Source organism: Nuphar pumila, chromosome 6, assembly GCF_984573655.1.
Source record: "Nuphar pumila chromosome 6, dmNupPumi1.hap1.1, whole genome shotgun sequence".
In the NCBI taxonomy this organism is placed as follows: Eukaryota; Viridiplantae; Streptophyta; class Magnoliopsida; order Nymphaeales; family Nymphaeaceae; genus Nuphar; species Nuphar pumila.
This window is the reverse complement of record NC_143254.1, coordinates 11,030,156-11,051,617: the sequence shown is the minus strand read 5'-3', so window position 1 is coordinate 11,051,617 and position 21,462 is coordinate 11,030,156. Positions and strand designations below refer to the sequence as shown.

Genomic DNA, 21,462 nt, shown 5'->3' with positions numbered 1-21,462 from the left:
TGATGCCAAAACAATCATAGTTCTACTTAATGTAATCTTACTAACAGGAGCATAGGTGTTAAAATAATCAAGTCCAAGTTTTTGTTTAAAGCCTTTAACTGCAAGTCTAGCTTTAAACTTTTCAATAGAACCATTAGTTCAAAGTTTTCGCTTAAAAATTTATTTACATCATAAATGTTTAAAATCAGAGGGTAAATAAACTAAAATTCAAGTTTTGTTTTCAATAATAGAATATAATTTACTTTCTATAGCCTCTTTTCAAGGAGCATCCAAAGAGGTCATAGATTTTGAAAAAGAAACTAGGTCTCTAGAGATGAACATCAGAACTAAAGTCTTTTGGTTTTCTCAATCTTTTACTTTTTCAAATTTCAGAATTTTTGGGCTCACAATTTCTTTTTCTTGGATTGTTTTCAATATCTTTTGGAGCTTCAAGTGATTTTAAAGTTAAAAGTTTTCTAAATTTAATTTGGATAGATTCTAAAATAATTTTAGTTTTAATATCTATAAATCTATAGCTTTTGCTATTTTGAGAATATCCAATGAAGATACATGTTCGGATTTTTGAACAAGCTTGATTAATTTTGGTTCAATAAGTTTTACATAAACAATGCAACCCCAAACTTTTAAATAATTAAAGTTTAATTTTCTATCTTTCTAAAGTTCTTAAGGTGTAGTGTTTGACTTAGAATATGAAACTCTATTTAAAATATGATAAGAACTAGGCAAAACATCAACCCATAGATTATATTATATCTCAGAACTTATAATCATTGAATTAATTATATCTATCAGAGTCCTATTTTTACATTTTGTTACACTATTATGCTCAAGAGTATAAGGACCACTATTTTTTCTATGTATCCCATAAATTTTACAAAATTCAATAACCTTATTTGAAAGATATGCATCACCTCTATCCGATCTAAAAGACTTTGTTTTGTAATTATGATTTTTTTTTAACTTTTATTTTAAAAATCTTAAAATTTTTAAAAAATTTATTTTTTGTTTTCATGAGATGGACATAAGAATATTTTGAAAAATCATCAATAAAAGTTATAAAGTACTTATTTTCTCACAAGTTAGAGTATTTTTTAAATCACATATATCACTATATATTAAATCGAGTAATTTTGAATTTCTTAACACTTAAAAATGTGTCTTTTGCAAACTTTACTTGAATACAAGCATCACATTTTTCAACATGTTTAGTGTTACATTTATAAATACTTCTAGGTTATATGTGCTACTCAAAGACTTATAATTAACATGTTCTAATTTAGTATGTCATAAATCATACGAGTCAAGTATATAAATAAAAAATGAATCAACTTTATTGATCAAACTGAGCTTAAACAACCCATTGATGGAGTAACCTTTACCTACAAACTTATAGTTTTTCAACAGTATAATAGTGCTGAATTTCATTAGAAATTTGAGAATGATGTTTTTCCTAATGAAAACATAAAAAATGATTGTTTCTCACAAAAAAAATGACTTATGTTTACTTTTTAATGTTTCTCAATTTCAATTGGTTCGTGATATGTTGGTTGGAGCTGAAGGTCAATTTTTTATCATATCATGCTAATAGTTTTGCGAAATCAAATAGGAGAGGGGGTCTATGTAATACCCCGATCTGGGACCTCAGGAGTCCGAGTTCGGTTGGTATTACTTCCCAGAGGGAAGAGTGCAAAGCTTACACAGTGAAAACGTGGCTAAAAAAAAACTTTTTATTTCATTCTCATCAATCAAACTTTTTCTTACAATTGTTCATCATTCATAATAACTAAAACAATTACATCTTATTCAATGACAAGGAAAGTAGAAATATACCACTGCTCTGCTGAATACTGAAAAAGAACTGCTCACAAGCGACTGATTTAATACCTGGAACCTACAGTTGTAATTAAACACAAATGGGGGTGAGTCTACAACCCAGTAAGAGATAATCATAAGTAAACAAACAACAATTTACAACTGTAGTGGGCTCTAAGCCCCTAGTCTTATTTTAATTCTCGATACACCACACATGTTTGTCTATTTTAATTTCCCCCATTATCATTCTCAATTACTCTCTTTCACACAACTATCACTAGGCTGGCTATACCGGTAATAGCCATCTATGGGCGTAGCAACCCTGTAGAACACCTCAATTCTACATGTTGGCCAGACAATGAACCATACACTCCCAGTGGTCCCCAGACCACCAGGCACTGCAGTGAACCACCACGGGGACCCCACCGGTAGCTAGCCGGGGGATCAAGCTCTCAATCTCGGCATGGTTCATGCTACATCCTAAACATGATGGTTATTAACCATCCATGGTCCTCTAGAGTCTCAAACCAGTGTGAGTGAAATCCTAAGTCATAGCCAAGTTCACACATTGAACAATATTCTCAAATTCAAAGTTCACTCGTTCCCTCACGAGTGGTGTCATGACTAATCACAACAATCTCATTCTCAATCTCATGATGACGTTAGGACTCACACCGCTCTCACTTAGCACGCAATGATGTAGTGTCTCTACATCATTAAATCACCGGCGGCCCACTCTCCATGGTGGCTGCACTTTGGCCGCGAACCAGGTAGCCCTTGCCACAGGTCGCCACTTCTGGGATTTAAGGGGTACTGCATGCTGAACTCTAAATATCCATTCACACCACATGAATGAATTAAATGAGACTCTAATCTAACTTAATCTCATCACAATGCATGATATAAATGCTCAATTAACATGCAATCATAAACACAATCTCTTTCTATCATGCATGACATATTAACACTAACATGCATCTCAAAATAAACATGTATTTAAAGTAACTCATAATTGTCAAGCATGGAATTTATGCATGTCAAGGTCTAACACAAAGCTATCATGCTAATCACATGATCCCTATAGCACTACGATAACAAGCAACGTGTAAAGGGTTTATTCACATCTAAAATCACTTATAACATCCCTTACCTCAAGTGCTGACTCTGTGCTCTATCTGAAATCGAGCCTCACGAAGCTCTAACACCAGGATCTGGTCATTAAGGTAATTTACTTTAATCAGTTCACAAACTTCTTACTAAAATTACTAAATTACCCCTCCCGAATCTTATTAAAGAAACCATAGTTTCTGTATTACTAGTTTGACTGAAGTTCATAGACTATTGGATTCCTCTCTTTAATACGAATCCAACGCACCAAACCTCGCTCGATTCCGAGTTCGGAGTGCGAAGCTATGTCCATTTTACTGAACTGGATCTCACGGATCCAAATGGATCTCTGGCGCATTTCGGATTTCGGGCCAATCCGAAACTATATTCAGATCCAATCTTGATCTGGATCCAAACCCTGTCTGTTTGGATTCAGATCCTTCTCATGACTGGATCCAAAACTGCTGACTGGATCCAGAAAGTCTCACCGGGTCTGAACTGTATCCGTTCCTTTCTGACTGGATCCAGAATAGCCCGACTGGATCCAGGAAAGCTAGGTTGGATCTGGGCCTGCTGGACTGGATCCTGGTCAGTCTAATTGGATCCAGACCTGTCTGACTGGATCCAGGATCATCAGACTGGGTCCAGACCTGCCTGACTGGGTCCAGATCTGAGACTGATCCAGTCAGATTTGGACCTGGTTGATCTGGATCTGAGAGAGGTCCAGATTGAACTGGGTCCGAACTGAAAAACCCAGATCCAGATCCGAAAGGTTTGGTTTGGACCTTGGTTCAACCGGGTCGGTTCAGACCCGATTCGGTCTGAACCGGTTCGATTTGAATCTGAAATAACCGAACCCGGTTTGGCCTGAACCGGTTCAACCCGAACCAGTTCGACCTGAACCGGTTCATCTTAAACCGGTTCGGCTTGAGCCGGTTTGCCCTGAACCGATTCAACTGGAACCGGTTCGCTCCGAACCGGTTCACCCCCACTTATTTAACCCGGTTTGGTCTGGGTGCGACCCAGACCGACTCGGTTCGGTCTGGGTCGCACCCAGGCCGAACATTTTTTTTTTTTTTAGAAGGGCTCTGTCTGGGCGCAACCCAGACCGGATGGCTCGGTCTGGGTCGCACCCAGACCGACCCGGGGTGACCGGACCGAACCGGTCCCCTCGATAAAAGGGGCGGAAGGGCTGTGCCCCTTCCGAATACCGTGACCCTCTCTCTGCATCCACCCACCTGGGTCGACATTCGGGGCCGGCCATCGGTGTTGGTCGGTCGCCGGATGTCGGCCGTCGGAGTCGGCCGCCATAGGGGCCAGCCGACTTCCCCCCCTCTAACTCTGTTTTTTTTTTTCATTTGTTGAAACTCGCCGGCAGCCATGGCTGCCGGCCCTCTGTGCTTCCAGCCGAAGAAGGAGATGGGGGAAAAGTGGAGCTTACCTCGCTGCCGCCGTCGCCGCCGCTGCCGCCGGGTAAGACTCTTCTCTCTCTCACTCTCTTCCTCTCTGTGCAGGGTGTGGAAGGAGACCCTGCGTGGGGGTTTTTATAACCCTCACGCAGGGTGAGGGGGTGAGGATAACCTCGCCCCCCTCCCGCGGATTATGGGGGGTGAGGTTTATCCTCACCCCCACTTGTTACGCGGTTTCCCCCTTTTGGGGGGAAAAACCGCAGTTTTTTTTTTTCTAACTTATCCCCTCCGGCGACTTTGCCGGAGGGGGTTTTACAATTCTACCCCCCTTAAAAGAAGATTCGTCCCGAATCTTACCTGGGAACAACTGTGGAAATTGCTTGCGGATGTCTGATTCACGCTCCCAAGTAGCCTCCTTATTGTTGTGATGACTCCACTTGACCAAAACCAAAGATAACTCCTTGTTTCTAAGCTTTTGAACTTTCGCGTCTAGGATTTCGATGGGCTTTTCTCTCATACTCAGATCATCTTGCAAATCTAATACAGTCTCGACTGTATCCAAAATATGAGAAGGATCTGGCACGTACTTCCGCAACATGGAAACATGGAATACGTTGTGAATTCGAGATAAGGAAGGTGGTAGAGCTAACCGGTATGCTGCCTGACCAATCTTCGCAAGTATCTCAAAAGGTCCAATATATCTGGGGTTCAATTTTCCTTTTCGACCAAAACGCATTACGCCCTTAAACGGAGATATCTTTAAAAACACGTGATCACCTTGCTCAAATTCTAACTCACGACGTCTTTTATCCGCATAACTCTTCTGACGACTTTGTGCTGTGAGGAGACGCTCTCGAATGAATCTCACTTGATCTGTCATTCGTTGAACCATCTCTGGCCCTAACAAACTTCTTTCTCCGACTTCATCCCAACACAAGGGAGTTCGACATCGTCGGCCATACAATGCCTCAAATGGAGCCATGCCTATACTTGCTTGAAAGCTGTTGTTGTAGGCAAACTCCATTAATGGCAAAATGTCATTCCACGAGTCGCTATACTCCAAACTACATGCCCGGAGCATGTCCTCAAGGGTCTGGATGGTTCGCTCTGACTGACCATCTGACTGAGGGTGAAAAGCTGTACTCATTTTTAATTGTGTCCCCATAGCTTCTTGAAAACTTTGCCAAAATCGTGATGTAAACTTCGAGTCTCTATCTGAGACAATTGAATCAGGTACTCCATGAAGTCTCACGATCTCTCTAATGAATAATTGAGCCAATTGATCACACGAGTGAGTTGTCTTACAAACTAAAAAGTGTGCTGACTTAGTTAGCCTGTCGACAATCACCCACACAGAATCCATCCCATTCTTCGTCTTAGGAAGCCCCGAGACGAAGTCCATTGATATATCTGCCCACTTCCACTCGGGTATGGGGAGTGGTTGCAAAAGACCGCCTGGTCTTTGGTGCTCAATCTTCACCTGCTGACAAACTAGACATTTGCTCACAAACTCAGCAATGTCTCTCTTCATACCACTCCACCAAAACGTATCTTTCAGATCTCGATACATTTTAGTGCTACCAGGATGGATGGCATATCTAGAATGATGTGCCTCTTCCATTAACTGATTTCTAAGTTGATCGTCCTTAGAAATGCACACTCTCTGACGAAATCTAATAAGTCCTTGATCATCAATTTTGAATTCTGATCTTTCATCTTCTGAAATCTTATTTCTTACTTGCATTAATTCTGGGTCTAAGGGTTGTTTTTCCCTAATTTGGTCCCACAATTCTGACTTCAATGCGGTCTGCACAAATAATAATCGACCTGGTAAGCATTGAACTTCTGCCTTCTGATGAGCCATCGAGGAGAATAATTCCCAATCTGCAAGTCTAGCTAGAGCTCCTGTCTTTCTGCTAAGAGCATCAGCGACAACATTCGCCTTACCCGGATGATACTTTAACTCGAAATCATAGTCTTTCAAAAATTCCAACCATCTCCTTTGCCTCAAGTTCAAATTTTTCTGAGAAAACAGATACTTAAGGCTTTGATGGTCGGTAAAGACCTCAAATTGCTCTCCGTAGAGGTAGTGCCTCCATATCTTAAGGGCAAAAACTACTGCTGCTAACTCCAGATCATGCGTCGGGTAGTTGACTTCATGCGTTTTGAGCTGACGAGATGCATAAGCTATCACTTTTCCGTGTTGCATCAGAACACAACCCAATCCTTTGTGAGAGGCATCACTATAAATAGTGAAACCTCCAGATCCAGAAGGTAAGACCAACACTGGAGCAGTGGTCAAACGCTTCTTTATCTCTTGAAAACTTTGCTCGCATTTCTCATTCCACTCAAACTTTACATCTTTCTTTGTGAGTTTCGTCATAGGAGCCGCTAACAACGAGAATCCTTCAACGAATCTCCGATAGTACCCAGCTAAACCCAAAAAGCTGCGAATCTCAGTAGGATTCTTGGGTGTAGACCAATTGGTGACTGCTTCAATCTTTGCAGGGTCTACCATAATCCCGTCTTTAGAAACAATGTGTCCAAGGAATGACACTTGTTCTAACCAAAAAGCGCACTTAGAGAATTTGGCATAGAGCTTATGTTCTCTAAGTGTCTGCAAAACTATTCTCAGATGTTCTTCATGTTGCTCCTTTGAGGTAGAGTATATGAGGATGTCATCGACAAATACCACGACGAACTTATCCAAAGAAGGTCTAAACACTTTATTCATCATGTCCATGAAGGCAGCTGGTGCGTTGGTCAGACCAAAAGGCATGACCATAAATTCATAATGGCCATATCTTGATCTGAATGCTGTCTTGGCCACATCTTCTTTCTTAATCCTCAATTGATGATAACCTGATCTCAAATCCAACTTTGAGAAGCATGCCGCTCCTTGTAGTTGATCGAACAAATCGTCAATTCTCGGCAAAGGGTACTTATTCTTTATGGTTACTGCATTCAATTGACGATAGTCGATACACATACGCAGTGATCCGTCCTTCTTCTTCACAAATAAAATTGGAGCACCCCAAGGAGATACTGAAGGTCGAATAAATCCTTTCTCCAATAACTCCTGTATTTGCTCCTTGAGTTCCTTGAGTTCTGCAGGGCCCATCCGATAGGGAGCCTTCGAAATGGGTGTTGTTCCCGGAACTAGATCGATTTGAAACTCAATCTCCCGATCAGGAGGAAGACCTGGAAGATCTTCTGGAAAGACATCATTATATTCACAGACTATGTCTACATCTGATATTGAGAGATCTTCTTTCTCTTCGGTTTTCATGTACGCCAGGAATCCCATGCATCCATTTTCAATATATTTATTGGCCTTCAAACACGATATGACAGTTGGCTTATGCAACTTTCTAACACCCTGGTATGTGAAAGTTGGAGTATGGGGTATCTGAAAGCTGACACACTTTCTTCGACAATCAATAGTGGCATGATGGTCCGACAACCAGTCCATGCCCAGAACCACATTTATATCTTGAAGTCGAGTTGCAACAAGTTCACAGGCAACTTGCAATATTTAGATACACAGTATCCACAATGGTGGTTGCTCCTATAGGTGTCTCTATTAAGTAAGAAACACTCAATCGAGAAGGTATCACTGGCAACCACTTTCTAAAAGTTGAAATGGTAAAACTATGTGTAGCTATATTAAATTAATCGCGTAATAGGCTTCTTATTTGATTCATTTATACTCGTATAAAAATTCTATCACATATTAACGATTACGCCACTCAGTTGCTTAAAAATGTCTTATTTCATTGCTCATCCAAGTACACATAAATAAAATATTACTAAGCAAACAAGAAGAACACAAAGCAAAGTAATAGATAATCGAACTAGACTAAATAAAGCTAAGTATCCCTAAATTCATCGTCATGTTCCTCTTCGATCTATCTGAAGCTTGGTTCTCTTCTTGAACTATTTTGCATTGATTGAAGGTGGGTCGGAGGAGAAGTATTCAAGTCATATTGTGTCTATGGTCTGAATTATTCATCTTCTATTTTCTTCAGCAATAAACTCCTCGATCAGATTTACAATTCCTCAATTGGTTGCACTCATGACAGTCACCTAAATGGCTCGAAACATATGTTGTGTCCTTGCACTAGCCATACAAAACCCTCCCTGAAACGCAAAGTTTGCGCTAAGGGATTATCTCCTTGTAACTTCTCATCAAGCCATCATCTAATCTCTCATCATCTGACCACATACTGACCGAGATCTCTGACGGTGGGATTGGTGAGTCCCACGCCCATAGGGCTATGACTATTGCCCGAAAGTAGTGTCGATGTAGTCATGTCCATACATATCTCTTCTCCTAAATATGATGTAAATTGGTGACGTCGTGGTGTAAGATCTATAACAATTTGAGACATGCTTGCCATGACTTCGGTAGTCATCACCATTGCAGTGATGAACACTTTTCTCTCTCTGACGGAAGGCTCAGCATGGTCTTGAGCCCTTGGGTCTTCGTGGTTTCCTCATTCGCTAGCTATTCCTAATCACGCAACAATCTAATCATTAACGTGCCTAATTCGAGCAGAGACTTACATCTTGTCATTGAGTCTTATTATGAATGATGAACAGTTTTTCTGTGTAAACCTGGCTTTGATACCACTTTGTAATACCCCGATCTGGGACCTCAGGAGTCCGAGTTCGGTTGGTATTACTTCCCAGAGGGAAGAGTGCAAAGCTTACACAGTGAAAACGTGGCTAAAAAAAAACTTTTTATTTCATTCTCATCAATCAAACTTTTTCTTACAATTGTTCATCATTCATAATAACTAAAACAATTACATCTTATTCAATGACAAGGAAAGTAGAAATATACCACTGCTCTGCTGAAGACTGAAAAAGAACTGCTCACAAGCGACTGATTTAATACCTGTAACCTACAGTTGTAATTAAACACAAATGGGGGTGAGTCTACAACCCAGTAAGAGATAATCATAAGTAAAAAACAACAATTTACAACTGTAGTGGGCTCTAAGCCCCTAGTCTTATTTTAATTCTCGATACACCACACATGTTTGTCTATTTTAATTTCCCCCATTATCATTCTCAATTACTCTCTTTCACACAACTATCACTAGGCTGACTATACCGGTAATAGCCATCTATGGGCGTAGCAACCCTGTAGAACACCCCAATTCTACATGTTGGCCAGACAATGAACCATACACTCCCAGTGGTCCCCAGACCACCAGACACTGCAGTGAACCACCACGGGGACCCCACCGGTAGCTAGCCGGGGGATCAAGCTCTCAATCTCGGCATGGTTCATGCTACATCCTAAACATGATGGTTATTAACCATCCATGGTCCTCTAGAGTCTCAAACCAGTGTGAGTGAAATCCTAAGTCATAGCCAAGTTCACACATTGAACAATATTCTCAAATTCAAAGTTCACTCGTTCCCTCACGAGTGGTGTCATGACTAATCACAACAATCTCATTCTCAATCTCATGATGACGTTAGGACTCACACCGCTCTCACTTAGCACGCAATGATGTAGTGTCTCTACATCATTAAATCACCGGCGGCCCACTCTCCATGGTGGCTGCACTCTGGCCGCGAACCAGGTAGCCCTTGCCACAGGTCGCCACTTCCGGGATTTAAGGGGTACTGCATGCTGAACTCTAAATATCCATTCACACCACATGAATGAATTAAATGAGACTCTAATCTAACTCAATCTCATCACAATGCATGATATAAATGCTCAATTAACATGCAATCATAAACACAATCTCTTTCTATCATGCATGACATATTAACACTAACATGCATCTCAAAATAAACATGTATTTAAAGTAACTCATAATTGTCAAGCATGGAATTTATGCATGTCAAGGTCTAACACAAAGCTATCATGCTAATCACATGATCCCTATAGCACTACGATAACAAGCAACGTGTAAAGGGTTTATTCACATCTAAAATCACTTATAACATCCCTTACCTCAAGTGCTGACTCTGTGCTCTATCCGAAATCGAGCCTCACGAAGCTCTAACACCAGGATCTGGTCATTAAGGTAATTTACTTTAATCAGTTCACAAACTTCTTACTAAAATTACTAAATTACCCCTCTTGAATCTTATTAAAGAAACCATAGTTTTTGTATTACTAGTTTGACTGAAGTTCATAGACTATTGGATTCCTCTCTTTAATACGAATCCAACGCACCAAACCTCGCTCGATTCCGAGTTCGGAGTGCGAAGCTATGTCCATTTTACTGAACTGGATCTCACGGATCCAAATGGATCTCTGGCGCATTTCGGATTTCGGGCCAATCCGAAACTATATTCAGATCCAATCTTGATCTGGATCCAAACCCTGTCTGTTTGGATTCAGATCCTTCTCATGACTGGATCCAAAACTGCTGACTGGATCCAGAAAGTCTCACCGGGTCTGAACTGTATCCGTTCCTTTCTGACTGGATCCAGAATAGCCCGACTGGATCCAGGAAAGCTAGGTTGGATCTGGGCCTGCTGGACTGGATCCTGGTCAGTCTAATTGGATCCAGACCTGTCTGACTGGATCCAGGATCATCAGACTGGGTCCAGACCTGCCTGACTGGGTCCAGATCTGAGACTGATCCAGTCAGATCTGGACCTGGTTGATCTGGATCTGAGAGAGGTCCAGATTGAACTGGGTCCGAACTGAAAAACCCAGATCCAGATCCGAAAGGTTTGGTTTGGACCTCGGTTCAACCGGGTCGGTTCAGACCCGATTCGGTCTGAACCGGTTCGATTTGAATCTGAAATAACCGAACCCGGTTTGGCCTGAACCGGTTCAATCCGAACCAGTTCGACCTGAACCGGTTCCTCCTGAACCGGTTCGGCTTGAGCCGGTTTGCCCTGAACCGATTCAACTGGAACCGGTTCGCTCCGAACCGGTTCACCCCCACTTATTTAACCCGGTTTGGTCTGGGTGCGACCCAGACCGACTCGGTTCGGTCTGGGTCGCACCCAGGCCGAACATTTTTTTTTTTTTAGAAAGGCTCTGTCTGGGCGCAACCCAGACCGGATGGCTCGGTCTGGGTCGCACCCAGACCGACCCGGGGTGACCGGATCGAACCGGTCCCCTCGATAAAAGGGGCGGAAGGGCTGTGCCCCTTCCGAATACCGTGGCAGAGGGTCGGCCCCTGCCGACCCTCTCTCTGCATCCACCCACCTGGGTCGACATTCGGGGCCGGCCATCGGTGTTGGTCGGCCATAGGGGCCGGCCGACTTCCCCCCCTCTAACTCTGTTTTTTTTTTTTTTCATTTGTTGAAACTCGCCGGCAGCCATGGCTGCCGGCCCTCTGTGCTTCCAGCCGAAGAAGGAGATGGGGGAAAAGTGGAGCTTACCTCGCTGCCGCCGTCGCCGCCGCTGCCGCCGGGTAAGTCTCTTCTCTCTCTCACTCTCTTCCTCTCTGTGCAGGGTGCGGAAGGAGACCCTGCGTGGGGGTTTTTATAACCCTCACGCAGGGTGAGGGGGTGAGGATAACCTCGCCCCCCTCCCGCGGATTATGGGGGGTGAGGTTTATCCTCACCCCCACTTGTTACGCGGTTTCCCCCTTTTGGGGGGAAAAACCGCAGTTTTTTTTTTTTTCTAACTTATCCCCTCCGGCGACTTTGCCGGAGGGGGTTTTACAGTCTAAAACATGAGACAACCTATCAAAAGAAAAGGACAACGATGTGAAGAGATTTCGAATGAAATCTTTGATAATTTCGGAAATGGCAACAAATAACTGTATGCATTAATGAAAAAAAAAGCTGGTTTGAATTTTTTCCTTTTCTCCCCTTATATTTTTTTCTTTTTGTTCTATAAGTGCATTGGGATTTTTGACATGGTTAGGAAGTCTTGATTTTTTATTGATCGACCTTTTCTGAAAAAAGCCTAATTCTAAAGTATAAAGCCATGGACTTCTTTCATACTTCTAGAAGCTCTGATCTCATCCTTCAGATGGAGGCTACCGTCTATTGGCATATAGCCAAGTAGTAAGCAAAAGGCTTTGAGAGTCTCTCCTGATGGGAAGGGTAACTTATCTTCCAGTGTTGATTATGTTGATAGGCAGTTGATGAAGGCTTATCTGTTTTGCTTTAAAAAGAACGTTGTTCCTGAATTCCCAAAGCTGCCAAACAACGATTTGGAATGTTAACATCCAACTTTAATAGACACTTATCTTTGAAAATTTTGATTGATCGAGTGTTGGGAAACGTTTCCTCCCAAACAAATGAAGTACTTGCCTCCTAATGCAAGCAACAACTTTGCAGTGAATGAATAGATCATCTATTGTTTCAACTTTATACCAACACAGAGTGCATCGATTTTTGCTAGGGAGATACCCATATGTTGCAGACGGTCCTCCCCCCCCCGCAAGAGTTTAAAACTCTCATTGGAGCTCTTACCTGGCTGCTCCCAACATAAAAAAATTTCTGCCCCTCCAAGAAAAAAGAAATATCTTGTTTATGTTTGCCCCCCAACAAAAGTTTCTGGGTCCGTCCCTGGGCCCTGGGTTGGCAAATATTTCCCTGTTGTTGCTAGTATCTGTGTAAGTGCTGCACGAGGGGAGTGATATTTGCACCAGATTGAAGTAGTAAGCGAAAATTCCTCACCTTTTTGTCTTAAAATTTCCTAAGCAGCCCTTGTAGAAAAATGTTTTGTTGGTTCCTGCCAATATAGCTGGTCTCCATATAAGAGAATTGAGGTGGATTAGTGATAGCTTCATCTACTTCATGGAGAATGAACAAATAAATCTTAAAAAATGGATTAAAATCTTCAAAAATGGATTGAAGTAAAACAAGTTTTATTTTACTTTTTCATGCACACTTTCTACTTATATGGTCTTTTCTTACTGCTGCCCTTTCTGCTTCTTGAAGGCTTCATACCACTTCTATTATGGGATTTTCAAAAAACAGGCTATATTTGTGATTCTCTAGATTTTTTCGAATATTATATTTTTCAATCGATTGTCCCGGCAACGGGTGATACTGGTTTGAAGTTTTGAACTAAAAACCGGCAGGTTGACACTACCCACACGCCCATCGTTCTGTCCCATGTATCTCTCAAGTCTCAAAAAGGATCCGGTCCTTTGTCGATCCTAGCCGTCCACCTGAAGCATCTGGACGACTATATCCAAATGAAAATGTGAACTAATCCTAACCGTTGATTGGACGGTTAGGATTGAATGTACGATGAAACCCATCCTACGTCAAAGGACTGTCTCTCACTCACCACACACCAATTCTCTTACAGGCTACAAGCCTTCTCAAAGTGCAACGATGGGCTCCCTCTCTTTCCCCTCTCCCTGTGCTCTCAGAGTGGAGGCACCGTTCCTCACCAACGTCCCCATCCGCCACAAAATCCCACCGTTGAAAACAACCACCAAAACCCCACATCACAAAACCCTTTCCTTCCCCTCAAAACCCTACCAAAACCACCACCCCCATCTCAGAATCCTCAATTCCAGACTCCCCAAATCCTCAAACCACCAAACCCAGCTCACCAACGGTCGAAACCACCAGGAAGAGCATGATGGCATTCCCACCGACCATGTCAAGACCCTGGCCAAATTCAAGAGCAGGCACAACTACATCAGGGTTCTAGAAGTTTCTAGAAGGTTGGACCACTCCTTCTCAGGCTCCAGGCTCCTCCTGCTTGACCGCCCAGGGAACATCCACAGTATCGCCTTCCTCTTCAAACTCCTCATTGATACCTACTTTGATGTCTTTGCCACCTTTCCAGCAATTCTGAGGGATGGCCCATTGGGCATTCTGGGTTTTGGTGCAGGAACAGCTGCCACAATGATACTGCAGTTGTACCCACAAGCTGAAATCCATGGGTATGAGATTGACCCATGTGTTGTTTCAGTTGGTAGGGAATATTTTGGGTTCTCAAAGGTTGAGAAACAGCATAAAGGGAGGATCTTCATATACATAGGTGATGCCCTCTAGGCAACTGTGAGAGAGGGCTTCTCTGGGATGACGGTTGATCTGTTCTCAAAGGGTGTTGTGATTCCTGAGCTTCAAAACTCGGAGACATGGGTGAAGTTGAGAAACAATTTGAGGAAAGGAGGGAGGATCATGGTTAACTGTGGGGGGAGCTGCCTGGAGCCGGAGGATGCGTCTAGAGACGGCGCGTCGATCATGGAGGAGACTCTGCAGGCAATGGATCAAGTTTTTCATGGTCAGTTGCATGTCCTGAAACTTGGGAATCAGAAGGAGGATAGCTGCCTCGCGTTAACGGGTCCGTTGTCGGATCGCGTCGCTTGGAAGCAGGCATTGCCATCTTCATTGAGGCATTATGTTGATATGTGGAGACCTTATCGAGGGTAGATCGCGCCTCCCTCTTTTTTCAAAATTTGAATTTTATAATGATGATTCGCATTTATTCTATCTCTGTTTATATGATTGAATTTCAGTTTTTATTAATATGGATGGTCACTGGTATAGGAGTTTGAAATTGTACGAGACAAGTAAACCAATGTGAATTTCTCTATAGGAAATAAAACCAGTAGAGATGCAGCCTGGCTTGCTGCAAGGCATTTCCTTTGTCAAGTGTGTGCTTTTACTATTGATTGTTACAATCTCCCTCTATATGATTGAATTTCAATTTTTATTAATCTAGATGACCACTGGTATAGGAGTACTGAAAGTGAAAAGATCAGGTGCAATACTATTGCACAAATATTTGTCCATTAATCACCTATCACCCTCTATCTTGGGGACAGGCCTGTCAGTTGTGGGGCCCAAGGCATGATGGAGGGCAATCAGGTGCTTAATGCACAAATTTTGTGCCTTGTGATTGCACCCGATCCGGACAGTATTGAAATCGTATGAGATGAGTAAAAGTAAACCAATGTGATTTTCTCTATAGGAAATGAAACCAGTAGAGATGCAGGCTGGCTTGCTACAAGGCATTTCCTTTGTCAAGTGTGTGCTTCTGTTATTGACTGTTGCAATCTCCCTCTGAGAAGCTGATAGTGCTACTCCATATGTTAGATGCTGATGGTTGTTGAAACATCATGATTCAGTTGTCGGCTTCTTGGACCTGAGGTTGTTGTCATCCAGATCCATGGTGAATTTGTCTGTTTCTGAATGTTTGTTGGAAAACTCTCCTAATTGGGTTGCGAAATAGCCAACCAACCTAAAGAAGAAACTCAAAGCATGGTTAATCCCCAAGTCATGTCATGTCATCAGAGTTTTTCCATCGAGTTCTTTGATGTCTGTGTGGGGAATTTGAATCTTGGTATTCACCTCCCTTAAGTTTTTCAAATCAGCTACAATGTCGCGTTGTGGAGCATCTAAGGAATTTTGTTTTATGAGACATAAACAAGGATTATTTGCTTTTGTTGCTGGTAGAATCATGAGCTTGAAGTAGGAGATGTGACCAGAGTTACCGGAAGCTTCTTAGGTAGGTGGGAAGCGCATTTCCCGGAAACTCGCTTTGAAAGCACAATATTCCTCACTTCTGAAACTTCATGGGAATCTTGATTCCCCTACGCTTCTTCTATGCTTTTCACATGCATAGTCTATGCTTCTTGTATGCTTTTCTCATGTTTCTTTTCATGGTTTTACTCAGAGTTACCGGAAGCTTCTTAGGTAGGTGGGAAGCTCGCTTCCCGGAAACTCACTTTGGAAGCGCGATACTCCTCGCTTCTGAAACTTCATGGGAAGCTCGATTCTTCCACGCTTCTTTTATGCTTCTCACATACATAATCTATGCGTACTATATACTTTTCTCACGTTCATTTTCATCTTTTGTATTTTCTCTCACGCTTTCACTCATTTTTCATGTACTTTCTTTAAATTGGTAACCATCATTGTTAGATTTTAACAAAAATTTAACTCTTTTACAGAAAAATCATGAAATATAAGAATGATCAATTTTATTTTAGTTTTTATTTGTCTCTTGTTTGATTCTATATTGCTTCATTTTTTATTCATATTTTGCTTTTAAATTGAAACTTCGCTTCTCGCTTCGTATAAATTTTAAAATGCCTCGCTTCCGCTTTCCATATCGTTTCCCACTTCCGCTTCCTAGTTTGGCAACCTTGATTTTACTTCTCATGTGCTTTCTCTAAATTGCTAACCATCATTATTAGATTTTAACAAAAATTTAATTCTTTTACTGAAAAATCATGAAATATAATCATTTTGCTTCCTATTCAGGTACCATATTACTTCATTTTTTATTCATATTTCGCTTTCAAATTGATACTTCGCTTTTCGCTTCCTATAAATTTTAAAATGCCTCGCTTCTCGCTTACGCTTCCCGTATCATTTTCTGTTTCTGCACTCTAGTTTGGCAACCTTGGATGTGACTGCCCACGTGGAAGGATGAAAGTGCTATGTAGAAATCAGCTAGAGAAGTTGCATATCCTGTACTGGTTGTATGCGTACAGTGGTAGAAAATTATTGCTACAAGGTCAGGATAAGCACAAGTAGCAGTTAATCATATGGTATACAGAATTAGTTTCCACACAAGTCCGTCCACAAATGTAATGAAATGGGAGATCACAAGAAATATCCCTAAACACAAAAAAAAGACCACTAATGGCAATATACATAAAGTCACAAGGTGCTGAAGTACAATAGCACAAGATAGCATAAAATAAATAATGTGTTTTATTGAAGAAATGCTCTAAAACAGCCATACAATGAGAGGGGATAAGGTCCCCTATTTATATTACAAAGGAGAGCTCCCCAATGGTCACATTTGTGACCATTGGTAAGGATCCCAACAGTCCTATTAAATGGACCAGGTTGTCCATGGTCAAAAGTACAAAAGAATAGGTAAGAAAATAAAAAAGAAAGAAAAGTCCTTAGTGGACGGTGCTAATTACATAAGATAAAAAAGACAAAAATACCCTTGAAGGTTATGACTATTCGTAGATATATATATTTTGATATATATGTATATGATAACATATATATATAAAATCTTAACACCCCCCTCAAACTTACGGTGAGATCACCGAAAGTTTGTTAGGTAGAAAAATAAAATGAGTGAAAAGGGCTTTGCTGAAGAAATCTGCAAGTTGGTACTCCGATGTGATACACGATAACTCAATGATTCTTTTTAAATATTCATCACGAACATAGTGGCAATCCATCTCAATGTGTTTGGTTCTTTCATGAAAGGTGTGATTGCTTGTTATGTAGATTGCACTTTTGTTGTTACAACACATCTTTGAGGATTTCAAGATGAAAACTCTCATGTCTTGAAAAAGAGATCTGAGCCAAACAAGCTCTATTGTTGTCATTGTCATTGCGTGATATGCTGCTTTAGTTGATGATAACGAGGCATTCTAGTGTTTCTTACACCTTCAAGAGATCAATGAATTCTCTAAAAAAATACAAAAACCAATAGTTAAAATTTTATCATTTAGGTTACCACCCTAGTCAGCATCAGTATAAGCAGTTAAATCTAAAGATGAGAAAAATGATAAGAAAAATCCCTTTTGAGATTGTGTTTTTAATGTATCACACAATATTCATAATTACAACCATGCACACTGTAGTAGGGGCATGTTGAAACTGACTTGTTGCATGAACAATGTGAGCGATGTCAGGTTGGGTGACGAAGACGTAGGTGAGAGATCCAATCAATTGATGATATGAAGTAGGATCTTCAAGCAATACGCCATATTCAAGTCTTAATTTTGTATTTATGATTTATGGAGTTTTCACCTTCTTTTCATTTAAAACTCCCGACCTAGCACATATATCAACAACCAATTCCATTTGGGAGAGAATATATCCTCTAGGAGAGTAGGCAACCTTAATTCCTAAGAAATATCTTAAAAACCCTAAGTGAGAAATATCAAAAGTTTTCTTTAAAATCGATTTAATTTTAATAACACATTCTTTGTCATTTTCTGTGATGATCATATCATTAACATATAGAAGAAGAATCACAATTGTAGTATTTGTTTTCTTAACAAAGAGAGCCATGTCAGAATAACAAGAGATAAATCCCAAATTAATCAAAACATTACTAAATTTATCTTATCAAACCTTAGGAGCTTGTTTAACACTATACAAGGCCTTTTTAAGTTTTAATTTTTTTTTGTTTAAATTAACCAGTGAAGAGAGTTTCATGTAAACTTACTCACCAAGTTCTCTATTTAAATTTTTTTTTTTAATATTTAATTAAAAAATTGTTCATTTTTTAATAGAGGCAATGGTAATGAGAGTTCGAACGCTAGTCATTCTTGCGATGGGAACAAAGGTTTCCTTATAATCTATTCCATATTCTTGGGCATACCTTTTAGTGACTAATTTTGCTTTATGTCTTTCTAATAATCTGTCACTTTTGGTTTTGACTTTAAATACCCATCTACATCCTATAGGTTTCTTACCTAAAAGAAGATCAACTATTTTTCATGTGTTAACTTTTTTAAGAGCATTAAATTATATTTTCATTGCTTCATTCCAATGAGGGTATTGTTTGACATCATTATAATAAGATGATTCATAATAAGATTGAAGAGTTATTAAATATCCTCTAAAGTTTAGAGAAAATGAGTCATATGATACAAATCTACTTGGAGTACTAGAGATTCGATTTGATCTCCTAAGTTGAGATTCTTTTAAGGGTATGTTTTGAGAGAACTTGTCAAGGGCACATGGGTGATTACCTTCCTCTCGTCGAGTATACACATGCATATCATTTGATACATTTTCATTCAAACTTTCATGTTGATGACTAACTTCATCGAAAATTGGATGATCAATACTAGAGTTATTGTCCAAAGAATCAAACACCTCAATAAAGTTAGACTCATCATGTCTTGGCAATAGATCAAATAGAAATGAGTAATCAATTTTTTTTAGGTCCTTTGCTATCAAACCCATTTTCATTTTCAAGAAAGGTGGCATCTTTTAAAACATAGAGATTTTTATTTATTGGATCAAAACACCAATACATTTTTGGTTTTCACAATAGCCCAAGAAAATACTTTCAATGGTTTTTTGAGATAGTTTATCATTTTTATGAGTAAACACATAATACTTACAACCAAAGATTCTTAGTTCTTTAAAATCATGTGTCATTTTAAAAAGTTTTTCAAATGAAGAGACATTTTGTAACGAAAACGAATGAGTTCTATTTATTAAGTAAGTTGAGGTTAAAACGACTTCGGCCATTTTTTTTTAGAATGTCCCTTGAAATTAAAAAAGTCTTAGTGGTTTCTATTGTATGTCTATGTTTTCTTTTCGCTAATCTATTTTGTTGTTGAGTTCTAGGACAAGATCTTTAATGACAAATTCTATTTTGTTTCAATTAACTTTGAAAGTCATTTGACATGTACTCTCCTTCTGAATCCAATCTAAGAATAGATATGTTGTTAAGAAATTGATTTTTAACCATTATATGAAATTTCTTTAAGAAAAAAAATACATCAAATTTATGATTTAGAAAATAAATCCATGTGTATTTAGTAAAATATTCATAAAAAATAACATAATAGGAGTAACCTCCTTTTGATATGACCAGTGAAGGATCCCATACATTTGAATGCAATAATTCAAAAGGTCGAGTAGAAATAAAGGTTTTATAGGAAAGGGAATAACTTTCATTTTTCCAAAAATGCAATCTTTACTAGATATATCTTTTTTATTACAAATATTTTTTTAAAAAAAGAAAGAGATACATCTTCGAAAAACTAGGATGCCCAAGTCTCTTATGCCAAGTATTAATATTTTTGTCTTATACGTAATTACAAAATGACTTCGGTGGAAGGGATAAAAAATCTATAAAGTAAAGTTCACCTGAAGATCCTACACGGTGCAATCTTTAGATGAGAAAGAAATTTTGCAACTATGATCGAAAATTTGAGAGACAAAAAAAAATTTAAATTTAATTTTGGAACTATCCCTATTTTTGGAACAATTTTTTTTGATAATTTTTTAAGTCAAGTGTTCCAATACTATTTATTTTTAAAGAAGTTTCATCGGCCATTGAAACATAAGATGAAGTATAATTAGTGCAAATTTAAGAGAGAATATTTTTATGAGGTGTTATATGAAAGGAAGCATTCGAGTCAAGAATTCACAGAACTAGAGGAGATGAAGATGATGCAATGGCGGTATCTGAAGTAGAAGATGATTTGAGAAGTTGTTGAAGTGCCTCCGATATTTGACTAAGCGTATTTTTAATATCTCCTTCATTTTTGCTTGGTTCTTCTTTCTGGGCGTGATTTCTCCAACGAAAACGATTTTGCCTATAAGCTTTAAGCATACCAGTATAATGTGTCCCGGTTCATTACAATGGTGGCAAATGATACTCTTCCTATATCAAATATTATAGTTGAATTCATTATTATAGTTATTTTGTTTTACAAAGTGTGTGTGTGTGGGGGGGGGGGGGGGTTATAGGCCCTTACATCGGAACTCGGCCTAGTAACGACTAAAACATCATCATTCTTATTAGTCATGCCAATGTGAGTTTCTTCTTGACATACTTTGGCAAGAGCATCTTTAAGAGGCATAACCTTGGTTCTATAAAGGAAAGAAGACCTCACTTGTTCAAATTTCGGTCTTAGATCATGAAGAAATTGAAAAAAATATTCCTTTTCAATTTGCACTCTTCTAATCTTAACATCTTTGGGAGCGACCCATTTAGGCTTAAGAAGTGTTAATTTATCCCAAAGATGAGACAAAATACTAAAATAATCACGGACACATGTGTTCTCTTGCTTAGTGGATTTAATCTTGTCTTTACAAAAATATTATCTAGCAAGATCTTTTTGGATATACACAACCTTAAAAAAGAACCAAACTTTATTAGCTTTTCTAAATTTAGCAATGTTGGCACATTTTTATATCAACATTGTTTATAAACCATGCCAATTTTAGCATGATTGTTTTCCCAATCATTTACCTTTATTTAATGTTCATTGATGGCTTTAATGCAATCATCTCCAAAAAGAGCTTTCTCAAAACCTTCTTCAATTTTGGTGATCTTTAACGATGGTTCACGAGTAGTGCCCATCACAAAACCCCAAAGTTCATGATTTTTCATTGTTGAAGCTCACGTCAAGTAGTTGAATTTATTGAGTTTGAAGTTGAGTTATACTCTTGATTCATGCTCCATGACGAAAAAGAGATACGTAGAGAGGAAGAAAAG

General features: G+C 39.5%; 1 pseudogene across 1 annotated transcript; it reads left to right on the top strand.

Annotated features, from left to right (window-relative positions):
* The first annotated feature begins 11,486 nt into the window (after positions 1-11,486).
* Positions 11,487-14,837, top strand: LOC149833947 (uncharacterized; annotated as a pseudogene). Its single transcript, XR_016432488.1, has 2 exons — positions 11,487-11,728; positions 13,588-14,837. The product of XR_016432488.1 is annotated as an uncharacterized LOC149833947 (transcript).
* Positions 14,838-21,462: the final 6,625 nt, after the last annotated feature.